The sequence below is a fragment of the Urocitellus parryii genome, unplaced genomic scaffold (genome assembly GCF_045843805.1).
Source record: "Urocitellus parryii isolate mUroPar1 unplaced genomic scaffold, mUroPar1.hap1 Scaffold_37, whole genome shotgun sequence".
Taxonomy (NCBI): Eukaryota; Metazoa; Chordata; class Mammalia; order Rodentia; family Sciuridae; genus Urocitellus; species Urocitellus parryii.
The window spans coordinates 2,024,820-2,040,462 of record NW_027553327.1 but is presented as its reverse complement, the minus strand read 5'-3'; positions in this window follow the sequence as shown (position 1 = coordinate 2,040,462).

Genomic DNA, 15,643 nt, shown 5'->3' with positions numbered 1-15,643 from the left:
CCACTAGATGGGGTAGTGGCCTCTACCCGGGTGCCATAGTGGGATGGGGAGCTCCCCCATGACACCCAGATTAGAGGAGCTTCCCCCGCTGGAGCGGGGAGTGGCCTCTATCCTGGGTGCGGTAGTTTTGTAGGGAGCTTCCCCCCACACACCTAGGTTAGAGGGGCCTCCCCCTAATGGGGGGAGTGGCCTCTACCCTGGGTGCAGTACTTGTGTGGGGAGCTCCCTCTGGACACCCAGGTTAGAGGGGCCTCTCTACTGGCAAGGGGACTACCCTCTACTTTCCTTGTGGTAGTGATGTGGGGAGCCCCCCCCACACACCCATGTCAGAGGGGCCTACCCCCTGGAGGGGGGGAGTGGCCTCTACCCTGGTTGCTGTACTGGTGTGCAGAGCTCCTCACCCCCAGACACCCAGGTTAGATGAGCCTCCCCCAAGGAGGGGGGACTGCCCCTCTGCCCTGGGTGCTGTGGGGAGCTCCCCCTGACACCCAGGTTCTAGGTGCCTCCCACTCCGAGGGGGGAGTGCCTCTCTACCCTGGGTACAGTGGGGTGTGGGGATCTCCCCCCAACACCCAGGTTCGATGGGTCTTCCCCCTGTAGAGGGAAGCAGGGCAGAGGGGCACTCCAGCCTCCAGGGGGGAGAAGCCTCTAACCTGGGTGTCCAGAGGAGCTCCAAAAGGCACCCAAGGCAGAGGGGCACTCCCCCCTCCAGGGGGCATGACCCTCCAACCTGGGTGTAGGATGGAGCTCCCCAATGCACCCAGGGCAGAGGGGCACTCCACCCTACAGGGGTGAGGCCCCTCGAACCTGGGTGTTAGGTGAAGCTCCCCACTGCACCCAGGGTACAGTGGCACTCCCACCTCCAGGGGGATGCCCTTTGAACCTGGTTTTCAGGTGCAGCTCCCCACAGGACCATGGCACTTAGGGTAGAGGGGCACTCCCCTCAGAGGGGGGAGGCCCTCTAGCGGGGAGGCCCTCTAGGGGGGAGGCCCCTCTCACCTGAGCATGGGGGGGGCTCTCCACACCACCAGCACACCCAGGGTAGAGGGGCACTCCCCCCCTCCAGAGAGAGGCCCCTCTCACCTGGTTGTCAGGGGGGAGATCCCCACACCGCCGCCACACCCAGGGTGTGGGGAAGAGCTCCCCACTGAACTACTGCACCCAGGGTAGAGGTCACTCCCTGGTTGAGGGGGTAGGCCTCTCTAACCTGGGTGTGTGTGGGAGGAGCTCCCCACCCCCCCACCACACCCAGCGTAGAAGGGCACTCCCCCTTCGAGGGGGGAGGCCCCTCTAACCTGGGTGTGGAGGGGTGGAGCTCCCCACACCTCCACTGCACGCAGGGTAGAAGGGCAATCCCCCCTCCAGGGAGGAGGCCCCTCTATCCTGGGTGATGGGGGGAGCTCCCCACACTGCCATGGCACCCAGGGAAGAGGGGCTTTCCCCCCTCTAGGGGGGAGGCCCCTCTAACCAGGTTTGAGGGGAGGAGCTCCCCACACTGCCACAGTACCCAGGTTTAAAGGAGCACTCCCCCAACTAGGGGGGAGGCCTCTCTACCCTGGGTGTTGGGGGAGCTCCCCACAGCACTCAGGGTAGGGGCAATCCCCCCTCTAGGTGGCAGGCCCCTCTACCCTGGGTGTCTGGGGGGAGACAACTCACTGCACCCAGGGTAGGAGGGTACTCCCCTCTCTAGGGGTCAGGCCCCTCTACCCTGGATGTCAGGGAGGAGCTCCCCACTGTGCTCCGGGTACAGGGAGCACTCCCCCCACTATGAGTAGTGGCACCTCTACCCTGCGTGTTTGGGGGAGCTCCCCTCTGCACCCAGTGTAGGGGACCTCTTCTCCCTCTAGGGTGGGTCCCCTCTACCCTGGGTGTGTGTGGGGAGTTCCCCACCGCACTACTGCACCCAAGGTAGAGGGCACTCCCCCATCTGGCGGGGAGGCCCCTCTAACCTGGGTGTGTAGGGGGAGATCTCCCCACACCACCACTGAACCCAGTGTAGAGGAGCACTACCCCCTCCAGGGAAAGGTCCCTCTAACCTAGGGGTGAGGGGGAGCTCCCCACACCGCCACCACATCCAGGGTAGAGGGGCATTCCCCCTCCAGGGGGGAGGCCTCTCTCACCTGGTTGTAGGTAGGGACCTACCAACACTGCCATCACACCCATGGTTGAGTGGCACTCCCCTCTTGAGGGGGAGGCCCCTCTCACCTGGGTTTCAGGGGTAGCTCCCCACACCACCAGCTTACCCAGGGTAGAGGGGAACGCCCCCCTCGAGGGGGGAGGCCCCTCTCACCTGGGTGTCGGGGGAGTTCCCCACATGGCCAAAGCACCCAGGGTAGAGGGGCACTCCCCCCCTCTAGTGGGAAGGCCTCTCAAACCTGTATGTTGGGGGGAAGCTCCCCACACAGCCACAGCACCCAGGGTATCCTAAGCATAAGCAGGAAGACTTTTTTTTTAGTTCCAAATGCCATTAGAGAAACACAGATTCTGTCAAAAATCCTTATTTTGCTAAATATTTTTTTAACTTAGCAAAGGATTTTAGAGATTAAGTAGAATGAATCCAAGCATCAGTGCCATTTACATCCAAAGTGTGATTTTCATGTACAAGCTGACTTCAGATGAAACCTCTCAAAATCATATTCATCTTCCAAAGGAGATGAGAGAGCTGTTCATATTTTCCAAAACCTCAATCTCTGGGTTAAATCTATTATGTTTATATTACTGGAATATTTCTTTTTATAAAAGATTGCAGTGTTTCAGCCAATGATTAGGAAATAAATTGTTCACTGTTTGGAAAACAATTGACTTTCTCAGGTAGCTAGAGGGTTTGGCATGCTTTGGGACTTTGCAGAAAAAAAAATAGAACTACATTAACATAACCCAATTTCAAACAGACATGCTTGGAACATTGGAGAGCTGAAGGGGCCTCTGAGAGTATTTAGTCAAGAGGCATGATTTTAAAGATAGGAAAACCAAAGTCTAAAAATAAAAGAAAGATATCCAGATTTATGCTGTAAGTTGAGTTGATCTCATTCTTCTGAGTTTCAGTTCTTCAGTCATTGCATTCCATTAATATATCATTTTCCATTCTTTATCAGTTAGTTATTTAGGACAGTGTGCCAAGCCTATTGGAGATACAAAGACAGACATATAAGAGAACCTTTGTACTCAAGGAGTTTAATAACATGGTAAAGAAAAAACAATAACTGCAAACCCAACAGAACATTTAAAAAGTTGCTATATTTAAGCAAATGGGATTATATCTGACAATGGTTGACATCTTCAACGTGTAAGGAATTACAAAAACTCAATGCCAAAAAAAGAAAAATTTTAAGTGAGCAAAAAACCTAAATAGACATTTCTCAAAAGAAGATATAAAAAATGCCAAGTATATATTAAAAAAAAAACAATCACCTAATCACCAGGGAACTAACTAATCATCAGGGAACTACAAATAAAAACCACAATAAGATATTACCTTACTCTGGTAAAAATAGCTTTCATCAAAAACACTAAAGATAGCAAGTTGTGATGAGAACTGGTGGAGAAAAAGGGAACTCTTGTACATTGTTGGTGAGAATGTAAATTAGTACAAACCTTATCGAAGACAGCTTAGGGTGTCTCAAAAAATTGTAAGTAGAACTACAATCCCACCGCTGGGTACTTATATTAAATGAAATGAAATCTGTATGTTAAAGACACACCTGTTCTCCCATGATTATTACAGCACTGTTTGCAATAGCCAAGAAATGGAAAAAATCTAAACATCATCTGATGAATAGATACAGAAAAGGTGGTGTATATATACAGTGGAATAGTATTCATAAAAAGAATGAAATCCTTTCATTTGAAGCAATACAAGTGGAACTGAAGATGATTATGTTAAGTGAAATAAACCATGCACAGAAAGCCAAGTACCACACAATCTCACTCATATGCAGACTTTTAAAAAGTTGATCTCATAGAAGTTGAGAGTAGAATGGTGGTTGTAAGAGGCTGGGGAAAGCAGAAGTTTGGGAAAGATTGATCAATGGGTACCAAGTTGGAGTTACTTAAGGGTAAGAAATTCTAGTATGCTGTTTTTGCACAGTAGTGCAACTATAGATAACAAAAATGTATTGTATATTTCAAAAACTAGAAGAAAGACTTTTGAATTTTTTTACCATAAAGAAATGATAAATGAGGTGATAATATATTTAACCTGATTTGAACATTATGCAATGTTTACATGAATTGAAAGGAGAAGAAGTGTAGATAGCAGTAAGATGACAAGTTTATGTATATTGTATGATGGGTCTGAGCTTGAACTATAGGTTGTAAAAAAATATTCTGAAAAGTTTAAGTTGAGAGAGTGATATGATATTATTTTCAATTTAGAATTACAAGTATATCAATGTGGAGATTTTACTGTAGTATAAAAAGACCAGCAGCAAGGAGAACAAATTGGAGGAAACTGCAGAAAGGAAGCAAGAAAGACAGATGTTATAAATAAAGAGTAACAAGGAGAATTCAGACAAGAGAAATGGAGGTATACATTTCATAGGTGTTCATAATTGATTAGATACAGAGAGTAAGGAAAGGAAAGCTGGGGATAACTCTAAGATTTCTGTGTCAGACTTCTGTTGGATTAACATTTATCCCAATGGGGAATCCAAAAAGATAAGCATGATTGGGAAGGGAATTTAGGGCATGCTGATTTCAAGATGCTACAGTGCATTTCACGTACAGTGGATATATAGGTCAAAAATCCAGGAATGCTCTCTGGGATAGATCTACTTAGGAGCAGTTGAGTCTCCCACATCTAGTTGCTACTTAAGGATATTATTTCCAATAATAGTTTGACCTAATTGGTAAGTATGATCCCAGATTCATTATTGTGAAATGGCCCTGGACCTCTCCAGTCTACTTTAATTCTTCTCTTCCTTCTTCTTCTATTTTCCTCATTTAAAAAAACACATTAGCTTGGGTCTAGAGTTATAAATTTGAATTTTGAGTAACTTTTCATTTACATTCCAGTCTCATAATTTTGGTCAAGTTGTACATTGTGAAAATTGGATTATCATATCTATAAGATATCAGTGATCTACAGCTCATTTTAGATACAACTGTAAAATGAAGTAATAAATATGAAAGGAGTTTGGAACAAAATGTAGATTGAAAGGGAGTGTATTATTGTGATGGTGGTGATGCAAAATCACACTCCAGTAATATACCATGGCCCGAGACTATAAAAATAAGTGCATGCACTTGCACACATATATGCATAAACACACTCTGCTCATTTTGGCACCCACTGTCTTTATTGGATCTTTAATATATTCTATTTGGATTATTATGTTCTCTTTTCCTTTTTCTATTTATTATTCTCTCCTAATGACCTACGTGCTACATTAACTCAAAACTGTTTTTCTTTAAACATTTTCATGTCATGGCTTACTAGCTTCCTAGGTCTTGTCCAAATCACTTCAAACAGTTCACTCTTCTATCAAATGTGTGTTAACATCACATGGAAGTTGTAAGAATGGAAAAAGATAATGCATAGGAAAGACCTTACAAATTAAATTATTATATAAATATATATTTTCTTAACTTTATTTTTATTTTTGTTAAACCTGTTATCATGTCATCCTTCTCAAATGTTTTTTCTTTAAAAACTTCTTCTTAGGGGCTGTGGCTGTGGCTCATGGGTAGAAAGCTTGCCTTGCATGTGTGAGGCACTGGGTTCAATCCTCAGAACCACATAAAAATAAATAAAGAATATAAAGATATTGTGTATATATATATATATATATATATATATATATATATATATCTCCTTGTTTTCATGTCAAGACTTGATTTATCTTCTTAGATTTCAAAGACCAGATTCTCCCTGTTGCAGAATACATTCCCAACATTATGTTCATAATCCTCTTTGACTCAGCTCATATGCTCATCATCCTCTGATCATTGACCCTGTTAAGACCAAGATGTTATTGCTATGACAATTTTACTCTTAAAAACATACTCCTACCTGATACTCTGTTATTTTCCCTATTTCCTTTCACTTATAGCTCCACTCCCCCAAAATTCCTATTAGCTGTCTAAACTTCCCCATCCTATATTCTTTCCACAGCATTTGACAGAATTGCTCCCAGCATTGTGATAAATCATCTTTATTTGGAATTTAGAACACCATCTTCTCTTGGTTCTTCTCACAGATTAGTCACATCTTACTCTCCGTGTCTTTTGCTAGGTCCTTCTGATTTTCTTGATGTCTGAACGAGGAAGTTTCTGAACTCAGTCATTGAACACATTCCCTCTCTCCAGTGCTTCCTAAGTAAGCTCATTCATTAATTACCACTTATACACTGCTAATGACTCTTTTTTTGATGTTGTTAATAACTCTCACCTCCACCTCCAGCCCTGAATCGTCCTTTCAATTCCAGACTCACAGTCTTCTGATTTGCTGATAATAATCTCAAACATAACATGTCTAAACTATAATTTTATTTTTCTCCTCTGAAGCTGTTCCTGTCCCAAACATCTCCATCTCAGGAATTGGAAACACCATATCTTCACTTAAACAAAATTGCCTCCAGTTTTCTCTGGCTCTTCTCTTCCTTTCACATGTGACTTCAAGCCTTAGTTAGATTTGTGAGCCTGCTGTTACCAAGTATCTCAAGATTACTGCCTTCTCTAACAGTTCTGGAGTCTAGAAGTCGAAAATTAGTTTAACAGACCAATTAAGGTGCCAGAGGATCTGGAGGAGAATCTGTTCCTTGTCTCTTCGGGTGGGTCCTTGCATTCCTTGACTTCTGACTTAGAACCAACCTCTACTTCGGTGGTGGCATTGCCTTCTCTTTTTCGGTTTTTATGTTGAAGCTCCCTGTACCTTTCTCATCACACTGTGATGGCATTTAGGGCCCACACCAATAAAGCAAGATAACCTTTTTTTTCTCAAAAATTTCAACCAGATCTGCAAAAGATCCTTTTTTTCAAATAATAGAGCAGGTTTCAAGGATTAAGAGCTGATGTTTTGGATAAATGTTATTCAGCCTCCTATAGTATCTATAAACACATCCTACATTATATCCAGCACTTTCCCATGGCTTCTTCAGTGGTTTCTAAATCTATCATCTCTTTCCTAGATTATAGCAGCACTTCTAGCTTGATCTTCCTGCTAAAGAACTTTTCCTTTTGAGGCTATTTTTTAAGACAGCAATTAGGGCAGTCATTTAAAAGGAATATTATTCAACCATAAAATAGATGAAATCTTGTCATCATGGAAACATGGATGGAACTGGAGGGTCTTTTATTAGATACAATTAGCAAGGAAAAGAAAAATATTGCAAGTTCTCATTCTTTCGCAAAAGCTGAAAAGTTGAATCTCATAGAAGAGTGGAGTGATCACTAGAGGCTAAGAAGAAGAGGAGAGAGGGGATCAAGAGAGATTTGATAATGAGTACCACAGTACAACCACATAAGAGGAGCTAGTTCTGTATTCTATAGCACAGAAGAATATCTGCAGTCTATAACAATTTATTATATATTTCAAAACAACCAGAGGAATCTGAATTTTCCCAATTCACAGAAACAATAAATGTTTAAGTATCTGGAAGTGCTAATTGCCCTGATTTTGTTATTACATATCATATGCATGGGTCAACTATGCATACAATATATGTATGTACAAATATTGTGACAATTTAAAAACGTGAGATCATGCCACTGTTCCTGCTCATGGCATTCTAAGTCCTTGTCTTCCTCAGAGCCAGATTTACAGGCTCTGCTTCACCTGTTCTCCCACCTTTGCTCTAAATCATCTTTTATTACAACTTCTTTTCTAGGCTACTCAGTGAGACATCTGGTTTCCCTGATACTTCTTAGACACACCAGATCTGCTATTAGCTCATGCATTTTGTTCTTCTAGGAAGGCCTCAAGGTATCATCAGATTTTCCCCCTCACTTTATTAAAGATTTCTGCTCAAATATATTTTCAAAGTGGCTTTGACGGACCACTCAATTTAAAGAGCAAGCTTTCTCCCTATATTGTTCTTTAATCAATAGTTAGGGTTCTTTTATTTTCTTTTAATTTTGGAACACTTATCACCACATATTTATTTGTTTATGCACTGTCAATCACATGCAATGCAATGTAAGCCTCATGTCAGTTTTGTTCCTGAACATGAACATCATTTTCTTATTAGCAGAGAATAAGCCTTATATATTCAACAGAATGGTATAATGACACTCTTTGTTCTAGTGTTGGTTGACACTCTAAAGACTGTTGATGAAGCCAGAAGTTCTAAGCACCCCTATATCACAGAGATAACCAGCTCTACTGGTGTATCTGATTGGGAGAAAGATGAATTATTGTATAAATAGAACATCATGGTCAAGAGAATGCCTCCATCATCTAAAAATAATTGAAATATGTCTATATTATCAAATTCAGGAATAAAACTTAACTATAAATAATGTAAGAGCATTGTGACAATCCTAAACACACAGGTAATGAATTGTTAGAGTCTGTAAACAAGTCAGGATGGCGCCTGGCATTTTGCCAGGGGGAGTGGTTTATGAGGTGGCTCCAGGGAGCCATTAAGTGTGGAGATTTCTTATTGGTTGACTGCTGTATCTAGTTTATGTTAATTAAGATATGCTGTGTGGAATGTATAAATACCTCTGTTGTCCTACAATAAATGGCTCCCACTCCTGCTGTATTAATCTACGAAAGTTATTCATCACCCCCCGGTTATTTTCCTGCAGCCGGACTGCGGCAATGAATAATTGCTTGACTAAGCAAGTAGACATAGAAAAGAGGGACAAGAAGAAAAAGGTGAATAATAGTTGGTTAATTGATGTAATGGGAGGGATCATGGGTCTAATTTATTTTGGTAATGTGATAGTCTAGACCGCGGTATATGCTGATGCAAAATATTTATTAGTTGAGTGAACAAATGATAAGTGTGGGATATATCTTCTTGGACAGATTAGTGATATTATAAGCTAACAGCATTTTAAATAAAAAAAATACTAACTAAAACCTATGATTACTCAATGGAAGACACTTCTATTGGCCACCCTTTCCCTGAGTCTTCATGCTCAGAATTAAACATCTATGAAATTGGTACAAAAATGCATTGGAATAGCAATTTTACATTCCCATGCTGGGTAGAGTTGCAGTACTTCATTTTTTTACATCCCAATGCCGGTATACTACACCCATAAAATTTTCAAAACAGGCAACAGAGAAAAGGCTCTCAGAGTTATATAGATTAGAATGCAAGTCTGAGCAGAGATTCTTTTCTAGTTGAGTGGCCTTGCCCAAGTAAGTTAACTTATTTGAGCCTCAATTTGATAATAATCATCCTAACAATGATAAGGTGATAATTTAAAAATATATTCATTATTTTTGGTCACTTTACGTGAAGCACTGTGCTAAGCACTTCATAAATTACATTGCATGAAATTTGCTAAACGTCTTTAAAATGGATATGGAGTTTAGATAATAGGTATTATTGGAACCTATGTGGATAGTAGGTGATAGGTCTCACCCTCAAAAACCTTTTATTTATTTATTTCTTGATGAGGTGCCTCATTCTTGTCCTATACCATACCTGAATCTATTACGTTGGAGCTTGTTCCTTCCAGTTTCTTCAGAGACCAAAGTCTGATGTCTTGTAGAGGGAGAATTCATAGTCCTTTAATGACAAGGAGTAGAGAGGTAGGTTCCTTGGAGATCAGACTACTTTATCTCCTTTCATTTAAAAGTTTTAAGTCTTGTAAATACACAATTCATCTATGCATTTCATATTTCTAATTTCTAAGCTTTTAAGGCACTTTGGAGAAAATATACTAGCTTCTTTTAGGAACTCCCTTGGATTTCTGAGCTGCAGAGTTAGTGACCTTTCTAAAAATTTTTCTGGGGCTGGGGATGTGACTCAGTTGGTAGTGTGCTCGCCTAGAGTGTGTGAGGCACTGGGTTTGGTTCTCAGCACCACATAAATGTGAAATAAAGATACTGTGTCCACCTAAAAATTAAAGAAATAAATATTTTAAAAAATTTTTCTTTTGTATTTTTGGGAATTGAAACCCAGGGGCGTTCTCCCCCTGAGCTACATGCCCAACTATTTTTACATTTTATTTTGAGAAGTGTCTCACAATGCCTGAACTTGCAACTCTATTTTAGCCTTTCTGGTAAACTGAGCATCCAAGCGCAGTTTAATGACTTTTTCTGAATCTGTTTTCTACCTTCCAAAAATAGGTAGTTATCACTTGACATTTGTCTTTTTTTAATATTATCTCTTGATGTTGGGGGTTTGTTTTTTTTTTAATTTAATATTTGTTTTTGGTAAGTTTTTGGGAAGGGGCTGTTCTAGCATGCTTTAAAATCTAGTATGTATTTGCTTTCATCACTGTTAATTTTCCTTTCACTTTTTACTTCCTAGGATTCTTTGGATTTCCTATTTTTGTAACAGTTTTGTCATAAATCTATCAAGTTCTGTGAGTTATCCCAAAGGTCTTTTAAAAATACATAAAATAAATAAATAAAGATATTGTGTCTATCTACAACTAAAAAAAAGATTCCATCTTACCCCAGTCAGAATGGCTAGCATCAAGAATATAAAAAATCACTGGACACCGTAGCATATGCCTGTAATCTCAGTGACTTGAGAGGCTGTGGCAGAATCTACACATTCACTTCAATGGTGCTATCTTTTTAAAATTTTACCAATCAAGAGCATTAGTGATCCCTTCCTTTATTTCTCTGAAGCTATTTAAGTTTAAATTAAGCAAAAGTATATAAAATAACAATTTTAGATCCTAGGCTGGAGATGTAGCTCCATGTAGAGCACTTACATGCCTATCATGTGTGAGTCCTTGGGTTCAGTCACGATACCATCAAAAGGAATGATAATAAAAATAATACTTACGTTTCTGAGTCTCACTAGTCACAATTTAAATACTCAGTCACCATCTGTGGCTAGTGGCTGTCATATTGTACAGCATAAATAGAGCACATTCCCATTATTATAGAAAGTTGAATTAAAATTCTAGAATTTTAATATTATCTTTAAATATATCTTTTGTCCTTGATGAAATTAATATCAGTGGATTCATTTGTCATTCATCACTACTATAAAGTATATTAAGTATCTAATGATAATAAATGGCATTATATGAAAAGGATATTGTAGAGAAATGTGAACAGGCCACATGTGCGATGAAGAATTGTTGTTGCCTCCAGTTTGGTCTTTTGCTTTGTGAGGTTGAAAGCTTTTATTTTATTATTTTGTCTTAAGCATTTCAGATTCTGAGGGAATTGAGTCTTATTAACTAAGCTTATAAGAGATTAAATGCTAGTTTTAATATTTATGGTGTTTTTGCCCTTTTAGTGACCAGAATATTTATAACCTATATCCAAGTACTACTGTAGAGAACCTGGGAAGTCAAATTAATCAAAAAAATTTATATAGAGTGAAGAGAGAGCCTATAAAATGGAAGAAAATCTTTGCCAACTCCTTCAACAGAGGATTAATATCCATATAAAAACTCAAAATATATAAAGAACTCAAAAAACTTAGCACCTAAAAAACAAATAGCCCAATCAATGGATGGGCAAATGAACAGACACTTCTCAAAAGAGGTACAAATGTCCAATAATTACATGGAATATGTGCATCTATACCTGTCAGGGAAATGCAAATCAAAACTACATTAAGGTTTCATCTTGTGGGAGCTGGGGTTGTGGCTCAGTGGTAGAGCGCTCACCTAGCATGCATTAGGCATTGGGTTTGATTCTCAGCACCACATAAGAATAAAATAAAGGTATTGTGTTCACCTACAACTAAAAACATACATATATATTTAAACAACAACAACAAGAAGATTCCATCTCCAGACTGGGATTTTGGTCCAGTGGTGGAATACTTGCCTGGTATATATGAGGCACTTAAATGTTCAGCACCACACAACAATAAATAAATAAAGATATTGTGTCTATCTACAACTAAAAAAAAGTTTCCATCTTACCCCAGTCAGAATGGCTAGCATCAAGAATATAAAAAAATAGCTGGACACTGTAGCATATGCCTGTAATCTCAGTGACTTGAGAGGCTGAGGCAGAAGGATCACAAATTTGAGGCCAGCCTAAGCAACTTAATTAGTCCTTGTCTCAAAATAAATAAAAAGGTTAGGGGATATAGCTCAATGGTAAAGTGCCCCTGTGTTCAGTCCCCAGTACAAACACAAAAACAAACAAAAAATAAATCCTGGTATGGACCTGCGAGAAGAGGAACCCTTATACATTGTTGATGGGAGTGTAAACTAGTACAGCCACTGTAGTAATTAGTGGGGAGTTTCCTCAAAACCTAAGAATAGAAATATCATATGTTCTAACTGTATTACTCCTGGGTGTATACCGGAAGGATATCTGCATACAAAATCAAATAATAAGTGTATCTCTTGTTTGTGTGCAAGAATGTTATTGCTAACCCACTATTATAAGTGACGTGCTTTTTGAGTGTTTTTTCATTAGCGCTGATGCATTTGGGCAGTGGCGATCACAGGCTCTTGCCTGACCATACTGGTAATCAGTAGCAGGCATCTGCAAAGGAGATAGCCAAGATTTTCTGATGTTTTCTATGGTGAAAGAAAAGGGGCAAATTTCTACTCCTAAGAAGGAGTGAGCCTATTTTCCCAACCAGCATTGTGCTTCTGCATCACACAGCACGTGCTGTGACACAGATAGTGAGGGAGGAGATTTGGAGGCTTAATAAGTGTCAAAGTTGAAGGTTCTGTAAGTTTTCCTACCAGGAAACCCTGTTTATTCCTGCTCTATATTTCAAGTACTATCTAAAGACCAAATGCAGCAGCAGGAAAAAACAGTAGCTAGTTAGTGAGTTCTTTGTTCCAAACCAATAAGCCAACTTTTTGTTTGTTTGGCTCAACAGATTGTGCTTTATTTACAGGCCATTAGCAGTTATTAATAAATGAAGTTGGGTGTGACAAATATTTTTGAATTTCAGACAACTCATTTGATACTTGATATAATGAAAGAATATTTATTTTAGGAGAAATTTAGAACTTGACTGAGATCCTATTTCCTGTGGACAGCCCAGCCTTTCTGATATACTTCAGTGGAGCAGGAGGGGGTTGGATGGTGGGGCTCTGCAGACAGACTCCCTTCATTCAGCTCATGGCTCTGCTTTTACTAGAGTGTGACCATGGGCAAGCTCAGTTCTCTGTGCCTCAGCAATCTATTTTTTTTTTTTTTTGTCAAATAGAGGCAATCATATTACCAACGACAAAGAGAACTTTCCGGCATTATGTGAGATAATGTACTCTGTGATTAGCAAAGAGTGAGCTCTCAAATATGTATTAACTAATAATAGAATAAACTGAAACAAAATTTAAACTCTGTCCTTGACTATATCTTGATGCATCTCTTGTTACATTTTGTAATTATTGCATGAAATAGAGACTATGTTGGATAACTAATAAAATTTAACCAACGAATATATGAATTTTGCAATAAATACATCTATGCTTTGATTAGGGATTCAGTGGTTACCAGTACTAAATACATTAAAGATACATTTAATAAAATCAAAGACCTTTATATATGAAATCATTGTTCTAGAATAAACTTTTGTCTAAATTCATGTAGAGACAGTACTAAATACTGTACTGTTTCATTGACTGTACTCATTTCTACTCTTATTATTTTTACATTTATTAATAGAATTTAGTAACTAAAAATTATCTTAATCATTCCTTCCTGTGATAATCAACCAGTATGTCAACCTACCTAACCTGGTAAACTACAATATTAATTTTATGCATTTAGACTAAGCATTTCAACTCTGATTTTCTATTTCTATTCAATGGAGTTTTTTTTATATAGTATGCTCTTAAGAAGAATATATTTTCCCTCATGAATGAAAAATAAGTATTAAAGTTATTAAAACACAATAATGCAATGATAATGGCATATAACAAATTACATGAGAGAATACAATACAATATTCATAATTTATTTTGATTGATCAAATTGCCTTTATTATGGTTGTTTGACCTTGGGGCTTTAGTGCACATGTATTATAGTTTGGTGCATTCTCCATTAGAAGGAATGGGGTGGGAAAATGAATGTGTTTATAGTGCCAAGAATGGATGGATACTTAGCCAATAAAATGTTGGCTGTGCCAAACTAAAGTGACTGGCTTGATTTTGGTAGACTCTAACATTTTCCTCCTTGAGCCATTGCTAAAATGAGGATGAAAGCTGTGCTTCGGGAAGGTCTTAGACAAGAAAGGTTGAAATGGAGAGACACTAGGTTCTTGAGATGTATCTTATGACTGTGAATTGGGAATGGTTAATGTTTGTACAGAGAAAGATGACCAACTGACTAGGCTTCAAAGTTACACTTTTATAAACTTATCATGATTTTCTCTTCCAAAAGTCATGGCCTATGTGGTCACTCCTAATTACAGAGGCTGGTTATCATTGTTTTTAAGTTATTTGCTGTATTCATTTCTTCATATGATTGTTTTGCCTAGTGTTTCTCATAAACTTATTTGCTGAAATCTTCCAGGAAACCTTTCCTCTAATAAAAGCTCCTGTAAGTCCAACTGCTATGCCCATTGCTGTATTGGGTATATTATCTATTAATTATAGCCAGGGATCTCTCTCTGCTGTAGCAGTTTTGGTTTTATTGGGAGGGAGGGTCGGGATGCAAGAGAGTTAGGCAAGGGAGATAAGGTGGTGTCAGTGGCAATATGGTGGTGAGACCCTTCTAATTGTGAAAATTTAGTATTGGTGACTTCCTGGTTGGTGACTTCTTTGTTTATGTCTTCCAGTTGCCATGACCAGAGAGGCACAAGAATCAACAGGAATGACTAAAGGAAAAAAAAAAAAAACAACCATTGAGCAAAGGGAACATTGCAGATCAGCAAGCCTTTCTGTGTTCAATTTGCTCTTCTACTTGGCTTGAGGAACTTGAGAATACATGTCGGAGTATACTTTTAAAACTGCTTTGATATTTTTAATTTCAATGGACAATTGCAATTATTAATTGGCTGACCCCTTTGCAGATGCCTGCTATTGGTTACTAGTGTGGTGAGGCAAGTCTCCCTCTCTGTGGTCAGTGATCAAGACCTCACTTCTGTGTTTTTTGCTTCCATGAAGAATTCTACATAAGCTATGAATGTTCTTACAGATCACCTCTGCAAAAGTGAAATAAATATTTTCTAGTTCAATTATTCTGTGAATTGTTTTGATAAAATTGACTCCTATTTTTTATCTTAAGTGTTTTGCATATCCAGCACATAGGTCTGGTCTTTCCCCAATTCTGAAAGGCCTATTTCTACTGTGTCCTGTGTTGCTGCATCTTGTCTCCTTTACCTCAATTAATTGCTGATGTCATCTCTTAGCTATTTCCAAAAGGGTGTCTGAGTTGCTTCGCTTACTTGATTACATACTAGTCCTTATGAAGTCACTTTAGAAAGACCTACCATTATCACACTATATATGCTGTATATACTGAGGTCTATCACCTATGTTACCTAATGTGAGTCTTCTCTCAAAGCTTCAAGATAGATAATCCTTTTACTCACCATAAGAGGTTCTGAAGCTCAGAGTTTGGACCTAATATGTTTAAATT